Source organism: Aotus nancymaae, unplaced genomic scaffold (genome assembly GCF_030222135.1).
Source record: "Aotus nancymaae isolate 86718 unplaced genomic scaffold, 86718_ANA_hifiasm-v0.15.2.pri h1tg000016l, whole genome shotgun sequence".
Taxonomy (NCBI): Eukaryota; Metazoa; Chordata; class Mammalia; order Primates; family Aotidae; genus Aotus; species Aotus nancymaae.
This window is the reverse complement of record NW_026988428.1, coordinates 21,649,664-21,667,495: the sequence shown is the minus strand read 5'-3', so window position 1 is coordinate 21,667,495 and position 17,832 is coordinate 21,649,664. Positions and strand designations below refer to the sequence as shown.

The window sequence follows — 17,832 nt, the reverse complement described above, 5'->3', positions numbered from 1 at the left end:
TCTTTTGTACAACCAGAAATGCACCAATCCCCAACCCAAATACTATTACATAGAGTTAACAATACTTAAATGCTGATGTGAAGTCAATAAATCTTATGTCACATGATAACAAAGAAAGGAAATAAAATGAAGATATTTTCTTAGTACAAGGGTATAAATGCACAAACATGTTTTTAACAAAAGAAGGGGACAATTCCTGTCCCCTCATGACAATTACAGTCCCTGTTTCTGCAGCTGGTCACGTGGTCATAGCTGGTATTGATGACTACCTTCTTCTACTACCCATTCTGTATGCTCTTGGCCTTCAGCAAGCACCTCAGCAGGTTGTGGGGTTTTTTTTCCTGGTGGAGCAACCCAAACCTTCAATCCTGAAGGGTCTGACCATTTGTAGTCCTGCCTAGATTGGGCTGTTGTAGTTTCCCGTTGACCTTTATCACAGGGCACAGGAATACTAAGAGACACCCTAATGGATCTCTGTCTCTCTCTTTTTTTTAAGTTTTGAAGTCTTTAATTTCAGCCCTCCAAAAAAAAAAAAAAGAAAAACTTATTTTTATTGCTTAGCGACAGGGTCTCACTATGTTGCCCAGACTGGACTTAAACTCCTGGGCTCAAGTGATACTCCCACATCTCTTGCATTCCGTGCATACTCTTCCTTGCCCCTGCTGTGGAGTAGTAGACTAATTTCATCTTGATAGTCTGAGTCGATCACCCCAGTCAACACTGTAACTCCCTTCTTAGCCTGTTGACTTAAAGGTAGGAGGACCCCAAAGTGTCCAGGTGGCAATCTTAACTTCCAGTTTAATGAAATTGTTGTGTCTCCTGGTAGCAGCATTCCTCCCACTGGAACTCAGACCTCTAGGCAAGCAAAACATAATGTCATGGGAACAGGAAGCAAAAATTTTGCTAGTGGGTCACTAGGGGTGATGGTAAATGGTGCCACTTCCACTTCCACCCCTTGATTCCTGGACCCGTGAATCCTGGCTATGGGAGGAACAGTACCATATATTGGACACCAATTCAGAGCATACATGGTCTTCTGGAGAATTTTGCTTCGGCCCTGCACAGTAGTGTCACTTAGTTGGCGTTGTAATTGTGACTTCAAAAGGCCATTCCACCGTTCTGTGAATCCAGCTGCTTCAGTATGATGGGGAACATTGTAAGACCAGTGAATTCCATGAGCATCAGCCCACTGCCACACTTCTTTAGCCATAAAGTGAGTGCCTTGGTCAGAGGCAATGCTGTGTGGAATATCATGATGGTGGATAAGGCATTCCATGAGTCCACAGACAGTAGTCTTGGCAAAAGTATTGCATGCAGGATAGGCAAACTCATATCCAGAGTAAGTGTCTGTTCCAATGAGGACAAACCTCTGCCCTTTCCATGATGGAAGAGGTCCAATATAATCAACTTGCCACCAGGTAGCTGACTGATCACCACCAGGAATAGTGTCATATCAAGCACTCATTGTTGGTCTCTGCTGCTGGCAAATGGGCACTCAGCAGTGGCCGTAGCTGAGTCAACCTTGGTGAGGAGAAGTCCATGTTGCTGAGTCCATCCCTGCAACCATGGCCACTTTGTTCATGGGCCCATTGGATGATTGCAGGGGTGGCTGGGGGAAAAGGCTTAGTGGTGTCCACAGAATGAGTCATCCTATCCACTTTATTAAAATTCTCCACTGAAGTCACCTGTTGGTGAGCACTCACATGGGATACAAATATCTTCACAGTTTTTGACCACTCAGAGAGGTCCATCCACATATCTCTTCCCCAAATTTCTTTGTCACCAATTTTCCAATCATGCTTCTTCTAAAACGCTGATCATCCTAACAAACCATTGGCTACAGCCCATGAATCAGGTTATAATTGCACAGCTGGCCATTTCTCCTTCCATGCAAAGTGCATAACCAAGTACACTGCTTGAAGTTCTGCCCACTGGGAAGACTTCCCTTCACTGCTGTCCTTCAGGATGTCCTAGAAAGGGGTGTAGTTTTGCAGCTGTCCACTTTCATGTGGTGCCTTCATATCGTGCAGAACCATCTGTGAACCAGGCCCTAGTCTTCTCTTCCTCTGTCAGCCGATCATAGGGAACTCCCTATGGGGCCATCCATGCAGGCTGCAGGAGAGAAGGCAGGGTGGCAAGAGTGGAAACCATAGGCATTTCAGCCACTTCCTCATGTAACTTACTTGTGCCTTCAGGACCTGCTAGAGCCCAATCACTTATGTACCACTTCCAGTTGATGATGGAATGCTGCATAACTCACTTTATGGATAGATGGGCCAGAAAGCACTCAGTTCATGATAGGCAGTTCAGGTCACATGGTGACTTGATGACCTACAGTCAAACGTTCAGCTTTCACCAAAGCCCAGTAACAGGCCAAGAGCTGTCTCTCAAAAGGAGAGTAGTTATCTGCAGAAGCTGGCAGAGCCTTGCTCTAAAATCCTAGAGGCCTCCACTGTGATTCACCTATGGGGACCTGCCAAAGACTCCAAATAGCATCCCTATCTGCCACTGACACCTCAAGCACCACTGAATCTGCTAGGCCATATGGCCCAAGTGTCAGAGAAGCTTGCACAGCAGCCTGGACCTGTTGCATAGCCTTCTCCTGTTCTGGACCCCACTCAAAACTGGCAGCCTTTTGGGTCACTTGATAAATAGTCCAGAGTAACCCACCCAAATGAGGAATGTATTGCCTCCAAAATCCAAATAGGCCCACTAAGCATTGTGCCTCTTTCTGGGTTGTAGGAGGGGCCAAATGCAGCAACTTACCCTTTGCCTTAAAAAGAATATCTCAACAGAGCCCCCACACCACTGGACCCCTAAAAATTTTACTGAGGTAGAAGTTCCCTGAATTTTAGTTGGGTTTATTTCCTATCCTCTCACGTGCAAATGTCTCACCACCAAGTCCAGTGTATTTGTTACTTCTTGCTTACTGGATCCAATCAGCGTAATGTCATCAATGTAATGAAGCAAAAACTGATCAAGATCTCTCAGAATAAGATTATGACACAAAGCCAGAGAGTTGATATACCCCTGAGGTAGGACATTGAAGGTACGTTCCTGACCTTGCCAGCCAAAGACAAATTACTTCTGGTGAGCCTTATGGACAAGAATGGAGAAAAAGGCATTTGCCAAGTCAATGGCTGCATACCAAGTACTAGGAGATGTCTTAATTTACTCAACCAATGAAACCACATCTGGCACAGCAGCTGCAATTGGGTCCATTCTCCCTGTCATTTTCAGGTACACCAATCAAATGTAGGTTTGATATTTTCACATGGTCTCATATTTCTTAGAGGTTTTGTTCATTCCTTTTTCATTCTTTTTTTCTCTAATCTTGTCTTCATACTTTATTTCATTAAGTTGATCTTCAATCTCTGATATTCTTTCTTCCATTTGATCGATTCAGCTATTGATACTTGTGCATGCTTCATGAAGTTCTCATGCTGTGTTTTCCAGCTCCATCAGGCCATTTATGTTCTCTAAACTGGTTACTGTATTTAGCAATTCCTCTAACCCTTTATCAAGATTCTTAGCTTCCTTGCATTGGGTTAGAACATGCTCCTTTAGCTTGGAGGAGTTTGTTATTACCCAGCTTCTGAAGCCTACTTCTGTCAATTCATCAAATTCATCCTCTGTTCAGTTTTGTTCCCTTACTGATGAGGAGTTGTGATCCTTTGGAAGAGAAAAGTTGCTCTGGGTTTTGAAATTTTCAGCCTTTTTGCACTGGTTTTTCCTTATATTCATGGATTTATCTACCTTTGGTCTTTGATGTTGGTGACCTTCAGATAGGGCTTTTGTGTGGCCGTCCTTTTTGTTGATGTTGATGCTATTCCTTTCTGTTCATTAGTTTTCCTTCTGTCAGTCAGGCCCCTCTGCTGCAGGTCTGCTGAAGTTTGCTGGAGGTCCACTCCAGTGGAGGCTGCAGGATGCAAAGATTCCTGCCATTCCTTCCTCTGGAAGTTTTGTCCCTGAGGGGCACCCACCAGATGCCAGCCAGAGCTCTCCTGTATGAGGTGTCTGTCAACCCCTGCTGGGAGGTGTCTTCCAATTAGGAGGCACGAGGGTCAGGGACCCCCTTGAGGAGGCAGTCTGTCCCTTAGCAAAGCTCAAGTGCTGTGCTGGAGATCCACTACTCTTTTCAGAACTGGCAGGCAGGAATGTTTAAGTCTGTCCCTTCCCCCAGGTGCTCTGTCCCAGGGAGATGGGAGTTTTATCTATAGGCCCCTGACTGGGGCTGCTGTCTTTCTCTCAGAGATGCCCTGCCCAGAGAGGAGAAATCTAGAGAGGCAGTCTGGCTACAGTGGCTTCACCAAGCTGTGGTGGGCTCCACCCAGTTCGAACTTACTGGCAGCTTTGTTTACACTGTGAGGGGAAAAGCACCTACTTAAGCCTCAATAATGGTGGATGCCCCTCTCCCCACTAAGCTGAAGCATCCCAGGTCAACTTCAGAATGCTGTGCTGGCAGCGTGAATTTCAAGCCAGTGGATCTCAGCTTGCTGGGCTCCTTTGGGGTGGAATCCACTGAGCTAGATCACTTGGTTCCCTGGCTTTGGCCCTCTTTACAGGGAGTGAATGGTTCTGTCTTGCTGGCATTCCAGGCACCACTATGGTATGAAAGAAAACTCCTGCAGTTAGCTTGGTATCTGCCCAATGGCTGCCCAGTTTTGTGCTTGAACCCCAGGGCCCTGGTGGTGTAGGCACCCAAGGGAATCTCCTGGTCTGCAAGTTGTGAAAACCATGAGAAAAGCATAGTATGTGGGCTGGAATGCACTGTTCTTCACAGCACAGCCCTTCACAGTTTCTCTTGGCTAGGGGAGGGAGTTCCCCAACCCCTTGCACTTCCCCAGTGAGGCAACACTCCACCCTGCTTCAGCTCACCCTCCATGGGCTGCACCTACTATCTAACCAGTCCCAATGAGATGAGCCGGATACCTCGGTTGGATATGCAGAGTCACTTGCCTTCTGTGTTGATCTCGCTGGGAGCTGCAGGCTGGAGCTGTTCCTATTCGGCCATCTTGCCAGTCACACGTACCCCTGCATCTTTCAAGTCCTTGATGGTGGCACTAATCTCCACAATCCCTCCAGGGATGCGATATTGTTTTTAATTCACTTTTTTTTTTAGATGAAGCTTCACCCTGTTGCCCAGGCTGGAGTGCAGTGGCACAATGTCAGCTCACCACAACCTCTGCTTCCCAGGTTCAAGCAATTCTCTTGCTTCAACCTCCTAAGTAGAGTAGCTGGGATTACAAGCATGTGCCACCATGCCTAGATGATTTTTTTTGGATTGTTAGTAGAAATGGGGTTTCACCATGTTGGCTAGGCTGGTCTTGAACTCCTGACCTCAAGTGATCCTCCCATCTCAACTTCTCAAAGTGCTGGGATTATAGGTGTGAGCCACCATGCCTGGCCCTACTATTTTTCTTGGTAGAGACAGCTCTAATGGCTTCCATTTGACCTTTCCCACCACTATAGCCCATACCTTACCAGTCAGGGAGCCAATGTGGGGGTTCTGCCACCTGCTAAGTATGTCTATGCCAACTATGCATTCTGTCACTGGGGAAATGACCACAGGATGAGTCTGGGGACCCACTGGGCCCACTGTAAGTCAGACCTAAGCTAAAACTCCATTAATTACCTGACCTCCATAAGTCCCTATTTTGACTGGAAGACCACAATGACATTTTGGGTCCCCTGGAATCAATGTCATCACAGACCCAGTGTTTAGTAGTTCCCAAAATGTCTGATCATTTCCCTTTCCCCAGTGCACAGTTATCCTGGTAAAAGGCCAGAGGTCTCCTTGGGGAAGGATGGGAGAAAGATTCACGGCATAAATTGTAAGTAATATAGTGATTTCCTTCCTCAAGGGGACCTGGCCTCCCCTTCATTCAAGGGGTTCTGGGTCTGTAAAGTGGCTCAAGTCTGGATATTGATTGAGGTCCCATGATTCTCTGTTTTTATAATTCATATCAATCTTTCATCCATTCTACTTAGAAGTTTTCTGCTTATATAAATTAGGTAGGAATGCAGTAGGCTTCCTAACAATTTCACTTCTAGGAATATGATTAATTAGCCAGTGCCAGAGCTCTACACAAGTCAGACTATTCTGATTGCTGCTTTGCCTCTGCTGTCCATTATGGTAGCTACACCCACCCTGCCTTTGACAGTTCAGGGCCACCACTTGGCCCCTGCCACCTCAGGATCCAATTATTCCCACTGTATTCAAATTTTGTAGTTGAGTGACAGTGGTTCCTACTGTTAGGTCTGACATACAGAGAAAAGCAATTACAAGCCTCTTCAAAGATGCAGGTGCTGCCTTCACAAATCTGTTTTGCAAGTCATTGGTCAAGTGTATATCTTCTGAACCCTTCCAGCTGGGATGAACAGGTCTAAAGTGATTAATCCACTCAACCATCCCAATCTTTCTAAGCCTTTGGATCCCTTCCTCTACATTAAACCAAGGGAGATCAGGCATTTCTAGCTCACTCATAGTGAGCCATCTTTTAATCCATATTTCAGCTAACCAAGCAAATATGCATTAGAACATTTTTTTAACTCCCTGAGCTGCAATATTAAATGCAGAGTCCCTACTTAGTGGGCCCAAATCAATAAATTCAGCCTGATTTAACTATGTTCCTTCCACCATTGTCCCACACCCTTAATATCCATTTCTATTCCTGTTGTCTAGATTTCTGTTGATATAAATTAGAAAACTCAAGCAGTTCTTTTCAAGTGTAGTGCACCTCCTCATGAGTCACACTCTCAACCTCACCTGTAAGGGCCTGCCACGACTTAGTCTAGTTACAGGTCTAAAAGAAAACAGGGGTGTTGGGGTGGTTCCTAAGGAGAACATTATCTTGCCTGGAAACTGCCTCAGGGGAGGCCATCACTGTTGCCTCAGGCAGCACAGGGTTTATCTCCTCAGACAAAGGTGGAAAGGCCAATGGCAGCATGGGTCAAGAAGGGGATGTTGCCAGTACCAAAAATGGAGAAGCTGTTTCTTCTGGCAAAAAAAAAAAAAAAAAAAAAGTTTCATCAGAGTTTACAAACTCAGTATCCCCAGCTTCATTGGGGTCCTCCCACACGTCTCCATTCCAAGTTGCAGAGTCCTATTCTTTTCCAATCAATGCCCTCACTTTAAAGTAGACACCTGGTGAGGCTGTGTATGCACCATTTGTTTGTGTCTGCTTCAGTTTCTTTCAATGCTGTGTTTAGTTTTCCTTATAGAGATCTTCTACCTCTTTGGTTAAATTTATCCTTAGATATTTTATTTTTGTGGCTATTGTAAACGAAATCGCATTCTTAAATTTTTTTCTCAAGTAGTTCATTATTGGTGTATAGAAATGCTACTGATTTTTTTATCCTGCAACTTTACTAAATTTATTTGTCAAATCTTGGAATGTTCTGGTGGACTCTTTCCTTTTATTTCATTATCTTGTGTGATTGCTCTGTCTAGAATGTCCAGTAATATGTTGAATAAAAGTGGTGAAAGTGGGCATTCTATCTTGTCCCAGTTCTTACAAAAAAGACTCTTGGACTTTCCCCATTCAATGTGATAATAGTCATGGGCCTGTTGTATCTGGAGGCATGTTCCTTCTATACCTAGTTTGTTGAGAGTTTTTACCATGATGAGATGTTGGATTCTATCAAATGCTTTTTTTTTTTTTTTGTATCTACTGGAGTGATCATGTGATTTTTGTCCTTCATTTTGTTGACATGATGTATCATGTTTATTCATTTGCATATGTTGAACCATCCTTGCATCCATGCAAGAAATCCCACTTGATCGTGGTTTATTTTTTGTTTGTTTGATGTGCTGTTGAATTTGGTTTGCTAGTATTTTGTTGATAATTTTTGCATCTATGTTCATAAAGAATGTTGGATAGGTCTAGCCTATAGCTTTCTTTTTTTTTTTTTTTGTTTTGTTATGTCTTTGTCTGGTTTGGTATCAGGGTAATGCTGGCTTCATAGAACAAGTTAGGAAGAATTTCCTCCTCTTAAACTTTTTGGAATAGTTTCAGAATAAATGGTGTTAGTTCTTTTTTGAAAGTTTGATAGAATTCTAGCCAGGCATGTGGCATGTACCTGAAGTCCCAGTGACTCAGGAGGCTGAAGCAGGAGGATCTTGTGAGCTCAGGAACTTGACACTAGCCTGGGCAACATAACAAGACCCTGTCTCAAAAAAAAAAAAATTATTATGTAAAGAAAAGAAAGTTTGGTAGATTTTGCAGTGATGCCATCTGTTCCTAAACTTATCTTTGTTGAAAGATTTTTTATTACTCAGATAATCTCATTACTCATCAGTCTGTTCAAGTTTTCTACTTCTTTGTGATTCATTTTTGGTAGGTTACATGTGTCTAGGAATTTACCCATTTCTTTGCAGTTTTCCAGTTTGTTTGTGTATAGTTATTCATAATAATATCTTATCTTTTTTAAAAAATTATTATGGGTACATGCTATGCATATGTATTTATGAGAGTACATGAGATGTTTTGATACAGGTATGCAATGTTCTGATGATATTTTGTATTTCTATGGTATCAGTTGTAATGTTTCCTTTTTCATTTCTAATTTTTTTAGGGGGAGGCAGTCGTCTCTCTTTTTTTTTCTTGGTTAGTCTAGACACTGGTTTATTAATTTAGTTTACCTTTTCAAAGAACCAACTTTTCATTTTGTTGATCCTTTATATTGATTTTTAAGTTCATTTTGTTCTGACCTGATCCTTATTTCTTTCCTTCTGTTAGTTTGGGTTTGGCTTGTTCTTGTTTTTCTAGTTCCTTTTGATCCATTGTTAGAATGTTTATTTGGAATCTTTCTACTTTTTTCATATAGGCATTTGTCTTAGTTTGTTTGCATTACTATAGAGAAATACCTAAAGCTGAGTGTTTAGAAATAAAAAGGGTTTATTTGGCTCACAGTATTGCAGGCTGTGAAGGAAGCATGGTACTCGCACCGCTTTGGGTAAGGACCTCAAGAAGCTTCCAGTCATGGAGGAAGGGGAAGGGGAGCACACATTACATGGTGAGAGTGGAAGAAACAGAGAGAGAAGGAAATGCCAAGCTCTTTTTAATAGTTAGGTCTCATGAGAATTAATAGAGTTATTCAGCAGATCACAAACTAAAACAAAACAAAAATAACAAAAAGAGAATTAATAGAGTAAAAACTCACTCAGGGGATCATGGCCAAGATAGCCAACTAGAAGCAGCTAGGGTGCACCGCTGTCATGGAGAGAAATGGAAGGGGTGAGTACAAACAGCACCTTCAATTGAAATATCCAGGTAAGTGCTTTGGGACAACTCAACCCATGGAGAATGGAGAAAAGCAAGGCAGGATGACCACCCACCTGGGAGCCAAATGGAGCACGGGGAACCTACACTGTCTAGGGAAGTGGTGAATGAATGAGCAACCGTAGGAACACATGCTTCTCCCATGGATCTTTGTAACCCTCAGATCAGGACACACCCTCATGAACCCACTCCACAAGGATCTTCAGTCTGATACACAGAGCTATGTGGAGTCTCAGCAGAGCAGCCTCTCAGGCACACACAGAGCCCAAGGAGCCTTAGATACCCAGGCTTCCTGGCAAAAGCAGCTGCAACTCTGGCAAAACAGGACATTAGACTCCTGTACATACCCCTGGAAAAAGGGACTGACTCCAGGGGGACTGAGCAGTGACAGGCTACAGGCCCTGCTTCCATGGCACTTCGCAGGATAAGATCCACTGATGTGGAACTCCAGTCAGCCACCAGTAGCAGTGTTAACCTCCCTGAGACAACATCTTTGCTGTTTAGCCAACTTAATCATTCTTGCCTTCTGGCTTTGGAGAGTCTGAGGCAACCAGGGGTTGGGGCAGACCCCAGCAGAGTACAGATGCTCTACAAAAAGGTGGCCAGACTGCTGTTTTAAGTGAGTCCCTGATCCCATTCCTCCTCACTAGATGGGACCTCCAGATTAAGGTTTCTAGCTATTTCTACCAGTGTTTTCTGGCCAAAAAAAGTTTCAAACCTCCCTGGAACGAAGCTCCCAGAGGAAGGGGCAGGCTGCCATCCTTGATGTTTGGCTGACTTAGCCATTCTTGCCTTCAGGCTTTAGAGAGTCAGAGACAATCAAGGGCTGGAGCAAATCTTCAGCACAACACTGTTGCCCTACAAGAATGTGGCCAAACTGCTTTTTAAAGCAGGTCCCCAATAGTGTTCTCCCTTACTAGGTGACACCTCCTGAATGGGGTCTCCAGCCACCTCCGAAAGTGCATTCAGGCTGGCAACAGGTCCACACCTCCCTGGGACAGAGCTCTCAAAGGGAGGGGCAGGCCACCATCTTGGCCATTTCACAGCCTTTACTGTTGATACCTTCAGGTACTGGAAAATCCAAGGTGACTAGAGACTGGAGCAGATCCCCAGCACGCCATAGCAGCCCTACAGAGAAGTAGCCAGACTGTTATGTGGAAGCCCATTCCCATATCTTCTCACCAGGCAGGTCCTCCAGGCCTCGGCCTCCAGCCATCCACTGCCAGGACTAACAAGCCAGTAGCAGCTCTACAACTTCCTAGACACAGCTCCCAGTGGGAGGGGTGGGTTGCCATCTTCACTATCTTGCAGCCCTTGCCCTTGCTGTCTCCAGGCTTCGAAGAGTCTGCAGGAAACAGGAGCTGTTCTGGACTCCAAGGACAGAGCAACCACCTCTCAGAAAAGTGGACAGACTGTTCTCCGTGAAGATCCCAGTCCTCACTTCTCTTCATTAAGCAGGGTGGCCTAACCTGGGACTCCAGAACAATCACCCTGTCTCCACTTGATCACCACAATCAGAGGCAGCCGAGCATTTCTCCAAGGAGGAAATCCAGAGTCAACCCACAACCCCTCCACCACTACAGTTGCAGAGGTACAGCTGTAACATCCCTCAGCTGGGAAGGAACAAAGGTCCTAGTAATTACACTGGCACCTCCAGCACAATGCAGCCACCATACAGAGAGGAGTCCAGACTCTCTTTACTGGGAACCACCATCCCCACTCTTCACCAGGCAGGGTCCCCAGCTCATGAATGCAGAACAGTTGTTCCATCCATAACTCAAAATACTCACTGGTAGTGGCTCAGAGTTTCCCCTGAGAGAGGCTCCCAGAGGCATACAGCAACCCCTCTGCCACTGCAACAGTAACAGTTCTATCCCTTCTGCCCTTGATCTGGGAAAGAAACAAAGAACCTGAGGACTATAACGAAGTTTACAGCACACCACAGCCACCATATAAAGAGGAGACAAATCTCTCCTTCTTTTGAACATTTGACCCCCCGACTCCCCAACAGGCAGAACCCTAAGCTCACACAAGCAGTGCAGTTACCCTGCCACACTAGCTTAACACCTCCAGCAACAGCCACTCCACGTCTCTTGGAAGTGGAGCCCCCAGGGGCAACTGAAAGATTCTCTGCCACTACTTCTTTAGTGAAACTGTCCTTGCTACCCTTGGACTAAAGAAGCAAAGACCCTAAATGCCTTAAACACGCCTCCAACAAACTGCAGTCAACCCAAGGAGAGGAGGCCAGTGCATTTCCCACAGGTCCCATCTTGCCACCGCTAATTCATCACCAGATAGGAAATACCTGGCTTGGGCCACAGCACAGATGCTCCACCCTGGAATCATTGCACTGAGCAACTTCTGACCTTCATTTCTTTGAGGTAGAGCATCCAGAAAACAAAAGACCCTTGGCCATAACCACCACTAAGTTCCCTTCATCTGCTGCCTCCAAGTTGGGGAAGAAATATAAACCCTGAGATTTCCCCAGAGCTGCAGTGGATAGCACCAGGAGCACCAAGCCACAATCTACAGCCAGGACTCAACTGGGAGAGGAGCCCATACTTTCAGAGCATTGAGAGGGAGCATGGTGGCAACTGTGAAGAAATATAGGGGAGCCACAGAACTGAGCAAGAGCCTACTGACTGACCACCTACTGGATTACACTGCAAAGCTTCAACACCAAAATACCTTGCTAACACACGCCACTGTGAAAGCAAATACAAGAAAATAGCTACAAATAAAGACCCTGCACAAAGCCTCAGCCCTGTGAAAACATCCAGAAAAGAAGTTTATTGATTGTACTCCATCTACACTGCAGTTAAAGGAACACGCACATGCAGAGATGAGAAAGAATCAATGTAAAAACTCCAGCAATTCAAATGTTCAGAGTGCCATACGTCCTACAAATGACTGCCTCAGTGCTCCAGCAAAGGTTCTTAACCAGGCTAAGCTGGCTGAAATAACAGAAATAGAATTCAGAATATGAATAGGAAAGAAGATTACTGAGATTCAGGAGAAATGGCAAAAACAACCAATCCAAGGAAATCAATAATCACAACAAAAATGATACAGGAGCTGAAAGACAAAGTAGCTGGTATAAAAAAGAATCTAACAGATGTGACAGAGCTGAAAAGCACACTATAAGAATTTTATAATGCAATCACAAATATTAACAGCAGAATAGACAAAACTGAGGAAAGAATCTCAGAACTTGAAGATTGGCTTTCTGAAATAAGATGGACAAAAAAGGAAAAACAGAAAAGAAAAGGAATGAACAAAACCTCCAAGAAATATGGGGATTATATAGAGATCAAATCTGTGAATCATTGGCATGCCTGAAAAGTTTGAGGAGAAAGCAAACAACTTGGAAAACATATTTCAGGATATCATTCATGAAAACTTCCCCAATCTTGCTGGAGAGGCCAATAGTCAAATTCAGGAAATACAAAGAACCCCTGCAAGGTTATACACAAGAAGATCATCTGCAAGAGATATAATCATCAGATCTTCCAAGGTTGAAATGAAAGAAACAATGTTAAAGGCAGCTAGAGAGAAAGGGCAGGTCATCTACAAAGGAAACCCCATGAGGCTAACAGCAGATCTCTCAGCTGAAACTCTGCAAGCCAGAAGAGATTGAGGGCTTATATTCAACATTCTTAAAGAATAAAATATTCAACCAAGAACTTCATATCCAGCCACACTAAGCTTTCTAAGTGAAGGAGAAATCAAATCCTTTTCAGATAAGCAAATTTTGAGGGAGCACATTACCACCAGACCTGCCTAAGAAGAGATCTTGAAAGGAGCACTAAATATAGAAAGGAAAGACCACTACAAGCCAATACAAAAGCACACTTAAATACACCAGTGGCACTATAAAGCAACTACACAACCAAGCCAGCATAATAGCCAGCTAACAACACAATGACAGAATCAAACCCACACATTTCAATATTAACCTTAAATGTAAACAGGCTAAATGCTCCACTTAAAAGGTACAGAGTGGCAAGCTGGATAAAAAAACAAGTCCTAATGGTATGCTGTCTTCAAGAGACCTAGCTCATGCATAATGACACACATAGGCTCAAAATAAAGGGATGGAGGAAAACCTACTAAGCAAATAGAAATTAAAAAAAAAACAGGATTGCAATCCTAACTTCAGACACAACAGACTTTAAAACAACATGGATCAGAAAAGACCAAAAAAAAAGGGCATTACATCATGGAAAATGATTCAATTCAAAAGAAGATGTAACTATTCTAAATATATATGCACCCAATACAGGAACATGCAGATTCATAAAGTAAGTTTACAGAGACCTACAAAGAGACTTAGACTCCTACACAATAATAGTGGGAGACTTCCACACTCCACTGACAGTATTAGACAGATCATCAAGGCAGAAAATTAACAAAGATATTCAAGACCTGAACTCAACATTGGTCCAAATGGATATGATAGACCTCTACAAAACTCTCCACCCAAAAACAACAGAATATCATTGTCACATGGCACATACTCTAAAATAGACCACATAATTGGATATCAAACAATTCTTAGCAAATGCAAAAGAACCAAAATCATACCAAACACATTCTCAGACCACAGCACATAAAAATAGAAGTCAAGACTAAAAAAAATCCCTCAAAACCATGCAATTACATGGAAATTAAATGATATGCACCTGAATGACTTTTGGATAAATAATACAGTTAGGCATAAACAAGGTCTTTGAAACCAGTGAAAACAAAGATATAAAATACTAGAATCTCTGAAGCGCAGCTAAGGCACTGTTAAGAGGGAAATTCATAGCACTAAATGCCCACATCAAAAAGTTAAAAAGATCTCAAATTAACAACCTAATATCACAACTGAAAGAATTAAAGAAGCAAGAGCAAATCAACCTTAAAGCTAGCAAGAAAAAAAAATTAAATAGCCAAAATCAGAGTTGAAGTGAAGGAAACTGAGACACAAAAAAAATTCAAAAGATCAATGAATCCAGAAATGGATTTTTCAAAAAATTAATAAGATACATAGGCTACTAGCTAGGCTGATAAAGAAGAAAAGAGAGAAGATCCAAATAATTACAATTGCGAATGACAGAGAAGATGTTATCAGTGACCCCACAGAAATAAAAATAACCATCAGAAACTACTGCAAACATTTTTATGCACACAAACTAGAAAACCTAGAAAACACAGATAAATTTCTGGAGACATACACCTTCCAAGACTGAACCAGGAAGAAATTAATTGCCTGAATAGACAAACAAGGAGCTCCAAAATTGAATTAGTAATAAATAGCCTACCAACCAAAAAAAGTTCAGAACAAGATGGATTCCCAAGCTATTTCTACCAGCTGTACAAAGAAGAGCTGGTACAATTCCTACTGAAACTATTCCAAAAATCTGAAAAGGAGGAACTACTCCACAGTTTATTCTATGAAGCCAGAATCATCCTGATAACAAAACCTGGCAGAGACACAACAACAAAAAAAGAAAACTTCAGGCCAATATCCTTGATGAACATTGATGCAAAACATCATCAACAAAATACTTGCAAACCGAGGGCTGGGCTCAGTGGCTCACGCCTGTTATCCCAGTATCTTGGGAGGCCAAGGTGGGTGGATCACTTGAGGTCAGGAGTCCAAGACCAGCCTGGCAAACATGGTGAAACCTGTCTCTACTAAAAATATAAAAATTAGCTGGGCATGGTTGCAGGTGTCTGTAATCCCAGCTACTCAGGAGGCTGAGACAGGAGAATTGCTTGAACCTGGGAGATGGAGGTTGCAGTGAGCTGAGATTGCACCACTGCACTCCAGGCTGGGCAACAGAGTGAGATTCCGTTTAAAAAAAAAAATATATATAGCTGACCTGCCATGATCAAGTAGTCTTCATCCTCAACATGCAAGGTTAGTTCAATATGCAAATCAATAAATGTGATTCATCACATAATCAGAACCAAAGACAAAACCACATGATTATCTCAATAGATGCGGAAAAGGCTTTTGATAAAGTTGAACATCCCTTCATGTTAAAAACTCTCAATAAACTTAGGTATTCAAGGACTATACCCCAAAATAATAAGAGCCATATATGACAAACCCATAGGGAACATCATACTAAATGGGGAAAAGCTGGAAGCACTCCCCTTGAAAACTGGCACAAGTCAAGGATGCCACCTCTCACCACTACTATTTAACGTAGTATTGGAAGGCCTGGCCAGAGCAATCAGGCAAGACAAAAAAATAAAGAAGAGAGAAAGTGAAACTATCCTTGTTTGCAAATGACATGATTCTATATCTAGGAAACCCTATAGTCTTGGCCAAAATCTTCTTCAGCTGATAAACAATTTCAGCAAAGCTTCAGGATAAAAAAAAACCAATGTACAAAAATCCCTATCATTCCTATACACCAACATTCAAGCCAAAGGCCATCAGGAATGCAATCCCCTTCATGAATGCCACAATAAGAATGAAATACCGAGGAATACAGCTAACCAGGGAGGTGAATAATCTTTACAATTGGAATTACAGAATACGGCAGTATTTGGATAAAATGTTTTATAAATGTCTATTCAATCCATTTGGTCTAAGGGACAGTTTAAATCTAATATTTCTTTGTTAATTATCTGTCTAGATGATCTAAGGCTGAGAGTGGGGTGTTGATGTCCCCAACTATTATTGTATTGGAGTCTATTTCTCCCTTCAGATCTAATAATATTTGCTTTATATATTTGTGTGCTCCACTGTGTGTGCTATATGGTTTATAATTGTTATGTCCTCTTGCTGAATTATCCTTTTATCATGGTATTTTTTGTCTCTTTTTATTGTCTTTCACTTAAAGTCTGTTTTATCTAAGTCTAGCTACCCCTGCTTACTTTTCGTTTCTATTTGCATGGACTACCTTTTTCCATCCCTTTAGTTTCAATCTATGTGTGTCTTTACTGGCAAGATAAATTTCTTACAGGCACCATATAGTTGAGTCATGTTTTTTTTTTTTTCCTCCATTCAGTCAAGTCTATATCTTTTAAATTGAAAGTTCAATCTGTTTTCATTAAAGGTTATTAATGATATGTGAGGGCTTATTCCTGTCATTTAATTAACTGGTTTCTGGTTGCTTTGCATATCCTTTGTTCCTTTCTTTCTCTTATATTGTTTATCATTGTGTTTTGGTGGTATTCCACAGTGGTATTCCACAGTGGTTAACATTTGAGATTTGGTGAACACCACCAAATCTTCCTTATGTATTCACTCTACCAGAGGTTTTTGTGTTTTCATGATGGTAGACGTTGTTCATTTGCTCCTGTGTGTAGATATCTCTTAACCATTTATTGTAGGGCTGCTCTAGCGATGAATTTCTTCAGTTTTTGCTTGTGTGAGAAACACTTTATTTACTCTTCATGTATAAGGATAATTTTATCGGAGACAGTATCCTTGTCAAGCAATTTTCTTTTTCTTTCAACACTTGGAATATATAATTCTATTCTTTCCTGGCCTGTAAGGTTTCTACTGAGAAATCTACTGTTAGTCTGATGGGTGTTCCTTATAAGTAACTAGACACTTTTGCTGTTTTTAGAAGTCTCTCTTTGTCTTTGACTTATGATATTTTGACTATAATGTACTGTGGTGAAAACCTTTTTGAATTGTATCTATTTGGGGGATTCTGAGTTTCCTGTATCTGGATGTTTAAATCTCTTGCTAGGGTTGGAAAGGTTTCACTTATTATTATCATTAAATAGGTTTTCTAACCCATTTGTTTTCTCTTTGCCTTCTGGGACACTGAAAATTGAAATATTTAGTTACTTTATGGTATCCCATATACCACATATGCTTTGCTCACTATATTTTATTTTTTCTTTACTTTTGTCTGATAGGGTTATTTCAAAAGACTATCTTCAAACACTGAGCTTCTTTTTTCTGCTTGATCTAGTCTATTGATAAATCTTTTGAATGTATTTTGTATTTCATTCAGTAATTTCCTAAGTTACAGAATTTCTGTTTGGTTCTTTTTTATGATATCTACCTCTTTAGTGAATTTCTCATTCATATTCATATTCTCCACTGTTTTTTCTGCTTTTTTTTGTACTGATTTTCAGTACTCTCTTGTATCTCACTGAGCACTTTTTTTTCCAGATAGGGTGTCACACTGCCACCCAGCCTTGAGTACAATGGTACAATCTTGGCTCACGGCTCACTGCAGCCTCAACCTCCCAGGCTCCACCAATCCTCCTACCTCAGCTGCCCAAGTAGCTGAGACCACAGGCATGCACAAACATGCCTGGCTAATTGTTAAATTTTCTGTAGAGACAGGGTCTCACTATGTTGGTCTTGAACTCCTAGGCTCAAAGTGATCCCCCACCTGGGCCTTCCAAAGTGCTAGGATTATAGCTATGAGCCACCATGCCAGGCTTTGAGCCTTTTTCATATCAATATTTTTAATTCTTTTTTGGAATTTTATAAATTTCTATTTGATTGGGATCTGTTGCTTGAGAAACAATGTGTTCCTTTGAAGGTGTCACATTTTCTTGCTTTTTCATATTTTTTGTGTCC

At 42.1% G+C, this 17,832-nt stretch overlaps 2 pseudogenes; both read right to left on the bottom strand.

The window, feature by feature from the left end:
• Positions 1 to 847: 847 nt before the first annotated feature.
• On the bottom strand, positions 848 to 3,896 carry LOC135275319 (uncharacterized; annotated as a pseudogene).
• Positions 3,897 to 5,002: 1,106 nt separating this feature from the next.
• Positions 5,003 to 10,735, bottom strand: LOC135275318 (uncharacterized; annotated as a pseudogene).
• Between the last annotated feature and the right edge of the window lie 7,097 nt (positions 10,736 to 17,832).